We start from the raw sequence: 4,406 nt of genomic DNA, 5'->3' as shown, positions 1-4,406 counted from the left end.
TTCGCACTCCATATATAGACTAACATATTTGCGCTGTTGCCCCCAACCACACTTGGAGTGGGGATTGTCCGTAGGTGGATTTTTGACACGGGTCTTGCCCGTGTTGAGATTGCGCTGGAACCCCCATTCCCTATACTACTCTCTAAACCAATGATTTTCTTTTGTTCTTTAACAACTATTACAAACTAAATGGTCTATTTTCTTTCACGGTCATATGAAAATCACTCTAGTGCGTGAACTCTAATGTTAGAAATAAATAGTGAGGAAAATATGAACACTTAAAATGACATTACGCCAGGCAAACAAAGAGAACAGAAAAACTTTATTGTGAACAATAACACGTCAATATATAGTGTCATCCAACTCGCTAATCAGAGATCGACAACCCTCGCCACTTTGAAACGGCTCTTTCATGTGCCTTTGCCGCCTTGGTTACAGCCTCCGTCATTGTAGGCATCATTGCCATAAGCTCATCTAGTTGATCTTTCTTCTTTTTCTTCTTTTCCTTCTTCTCTGTTCCCTTTCCAGCTGTAAGAATAGGGACAAGAATACACCACGTTTAAATGAATAACACCACGTGCGATGAATGCGGGTTGAGTCGTTGTATTGGGGCTACGAATTAAATATTGGATATGCTCGTAAAAAGCTTCAAAACTCTACTCAGGAAATCTACTCAGCATATAGAAAATGATTTCGGGAGAATGTTAACCCATAGGAAATACAAACATAAAAATTACAAAATGGCTGCTAAATTGTGCGTTTGATGATATCAGTTATAGCGGCTAAACTAATTTTAAAGTGCAAAAAAGGGATATCGATAGGAGTCTTACTTTGATACCCTAAAAGATACCAGGAAACACCGAAAAACTCCAGTTTGTACACCCGAAAAGATACCCGACGAGTGTTACGTGCCAACTAGCCATTAGAGACTTTTAGCATGACGTTTTTTGCGAGATACCGCAAACCGCTAACCTCAAGATGTCACGTGACTGTGCTCCTGCCGTCACGTTCGTGGTTCGAGGTTCAAGTTTTTACGCCAAGATACCTCTTTTGCGGTAAGTGGTTTACCTCAGGAATTTTTAACTCACATAGAGAGAGAACTGACGTTAAAAGCTATTCATAAAGTGGCTTAACACATAAGGCATTCAGGGGTGCAGTTTTATTGTTCAATTTTTTATTTTTAAAGTGATAAATCATCAATGAAAATCAAACATGGCGCCCTCCATGCTCGTTTGCAGACTCGCAAAATAGCTCGTTCTTTTCTTACCTTTATCGAAATAGTCCATAATATAGACAGCTTTTTAGACATTTGCACTCATTTTGGATATATGTCTGAATCTATTGCCTTAATGCCCTAGAAATCATGCCTTTTCGCTGGCCTTCTATCCTCCAAGATATTTCGCTTCATTAAAAACCAAAATTCTTTCTACTGCTGTAGCTACCATTCCAAACTGATCTGTGTGGTGTGTTACTTTGTTTATAAACTCCATTCACAAACTACTGAATAAGCATTTTGAGTTAATGTCGGGATTGAAGATTACAATCTTCGTTTACTTATTATACAGCTGTTTGACTGTGAAGACAGCCTAATTATTCATTGTATGAGTTCGGTACATGGAAAGTGCGACGTTTGAACCGTGACTAAGATAGTTATTTAATTGTTTAACTTACCTAAACATCTCTTCACATTGGAATTCACTGATATCTTCAAGATTTATCCTTGGGACTTCACATTTCGGTTTTAGAGGAAACATACAATCGAGGAGAATTATATCTAGTTCGTCTTCATCACTGCTATCTGAGTCTGTGCTGCTATCTTCGTATTGCATAACGGTAAGAACATCATTGAAGTCTTGCCTACATTGAAGATTACATAGCAGCCAGGTTTTTATTGAATTAAATTTGTTTACTATATTTCAGAATAAGATTCAATAGATGAAACACCAACCTTGCTGCTGCCGCCATTTTCTTGAATGATGTGTTTACGTATTGCTAAATGTCCAAAGCGCATGTACCTCTAACTTCAAACCGCTGACCGCAAACTCCAGTTAGCGGTTTGCGGTATCTCGCAAAAAACGTCATGCTAAAAGTCTCTATTACCACAGGTAGCCCAAGCTTGGTTTCTGTGGTGTCCTGTTATAAGGAAATGTATGGGGAATCATCAAAAATTTCAATAAAATCATCAAAACGTGAAATAAAGCCTCGAAATTTTACCCTATCATTGAGAAATAGCACTTCTTTCGCTCTGCGTGGTTATTTTTTGAATTTAGCCCGTTTTAAGGATTTTTTTCCCCACCAGTAAGAAATAGGGAAAAAATCCTTAAAACGGGCTAAATTCAAAAAATAACCACGCAGAGCGAAAGAAGTGCTATTTCTCAATGATAGGGTAAAATTTCGAGGCTTTATTTCACGTTTTGATGATTTTATTGAAATTTTTGATGATTCCCCATACATTTCCTTATAACAGGACACCACAGAAACCAAGCTTGGGCTACCTGTGTACGGCTAATAATAATAACAATAGCGATAACAATTAAAATAATATTATAATAAATATATAATGTTGTAAATGGCTTCGTCGGCTACAAACAAATAATATCACTCATCCCAACAATAACCTCTTCGTTATTTTTTCAAGTATAATAATAAAAAACACTAGTCATTGCAGCTCTTCTTGAATCTTCCCCTATGATCTCCTATCGCTTTTCTCCTATCCAGATTACTACCTATCGTTGTTAGCCCCGTTTTGAAATAGCTGTTACTGCGGAAAACATCTTGAAAAGTTATAAGTCCTTATACGCAGGCATTTAGCTCAATAGTTATCTTACATCTTTTGTCCTTGCCTAAATAGCCCTCTCAGCTCATGGGCATGATTCGTTCATTTATTTATTTTTAAATAAATTAAAATTTAATTAATTTAAATAATTTAAATAATTAAAATTCTTCGATTGATTGTTTACTCACAACTTAGTATCAAACCCAAGATTGTCGTACCCTTGTTCTGGTTCCGCTTGCTCACTCAAGTCAACTATTTCCTGCAAGCAAATAAAGCTGCTTTTTCTCTCTAATGATCCCTTTTGATCTCCTTCTTCTTCTTCCATAGAAACATCTTGGCAACCTTCACCATTCTCGTCTGCTTCTGTTTTTGCTTCTGCTTCTGCTTCTGCTTCTGCTTCTGCTTCTGCTTCTGCTTCTGCTTCTGCTTCTGCTTCTGCTTCTGCTTCTGCTTCTGCTTCTGCTTCTGCTTCTCTGCGGATAACTGCTTCCACGACAAGGCTGCTCTTTTTCTTGGCTTCCGATACTTTATCGACTTTCTCATCTTCTTTTTCTTTTCGTGAACCTTGGAGACAACATTTAGCATCTAATGCCATGTCCTCTTGAGATCTTTTCAACTCTTCGTGAGGTTTCTGTTCATCTATGATTGGTTCAACTGAAGCTGACTTTTCTTTGTCTTCCTTCCTTGAATCTGGAATGTCAACATCTACAATTTCGTTCCTCCTCAAGAAAGTGCCTTCGTCTTGCAGCTTTTCTTCTTCGTTCCTTTCTTGGGCTAGTTTCTTGTCTGTACATGATACACCTATCGTTTCTTGTGCATTGTTTCTTGGGTCTTCCCTTTCATTACTCTTCCCAGACACAACCCCTTCCACAATGTCCTCTTTGCGACCTTCTTCTTTTCCTCTCCTTGCAGTTGCATCATCCTGGTTCCTCGAGATATCGCCTTGATCTTCTAGCTTTTGTTCCTCCTTAGGATTTCCAAGGTTTACGTCACTGGGCACCCTTTGGACTTTAAAAGGTGAGTCATTTTTTGTTTCTGAATCTTCTTGAGTCGAACTCCCAGTCCTTTTGTCTTCCTTTATTGCACGCGGTTCATCTTCAAAAACAATCTTCTTTCTGCAATTCTGGGCTGTACTCTCCTTAGCTTCAACTCCGGCGAGACTGTACTTCCTGAAGGCTCACATCCATCGACAGCTCCAATACAGAAGCTTCTGTTGCCACAGATAAGGGACGAGAGGTCTGTGTTGTTGTTCTTGAAGATAAATCTGTTTCTTTAGTAGGTGGTTCAGCACCTGTAAAGTAGCCTCCCTTTGATCTTGGAGATGCTCTTTCGTTGCGTTTCATGACCTTTGGGTCAAGGTGAAGGCGGCCATTACGATGAGACGTCAAACCGCACTGTGCAGCATAATCTAGGTAGGCGTTCCTTGCGAGTGGATGTTTTCGGAATTGACGAAGGGCGCGTCTAAAAGCCATTGTACGCCGAAAATAAATCAATGGCATTACTGAACTAGATAGAAAGAGAAAGAAATAAGAGAAAAAGGCGAACCAACGATTGCCCTCTATACGATCATCAACAGCAACATAGCTGTAGCCTGCCGCAGGAACTTTGCATAGCGTTTGTACTACCATGA

The 4,406-nt window shown here is 39.0% G+C and overlaps 1 long non-coding RNA gene across 1 annotated transcript; it reads right to left on the bottom strand.

Annotated features, from left to right (window-relative positions):
- Positions 1-305: 305 nt before the first annotated feature.
- Positions 306-2,017, bottom strand: LOC148909871 (uncharacterized). Its single transcript, XR_016120266.1, has 3 exons — positions 1,949-2,017; positions 1,672-1,857; positions 306-528 (listed from the first exon to the last, which is right to left on the bottom strand). It is a non-coding gene; the product is annotated as an uncharacterized LOC148909871 (long non-coding RNA).
- Positions 2,018-4,406: the final 2,389 nt, after the last annotated feature.

The sequence above is a fragment of the Actinia tenebrosa genome, unplaced genomic scaffold (assembly GCF_029948245.1).
Source record: "Actinia tenebrosa isolate PJP-AT-01 unplaced genomic scaffold, QUT_ActTen_1.0 PGA_scaffold1__47_contigs__length_23844297, whole genome shotgun sequence".
Classification (NCBI taxonomy): domain Eukaryota; kingdom Metazoa; phylum Cnidaria; class Anthozoa; order Actiniaria; family Actiniidae; genus Actinia; species Actinia tenebrosa.
Note: the sequence above shows the minus strand (reverse complement) of the source record. Positions and strands in the feature narration are given on the sequence as shown.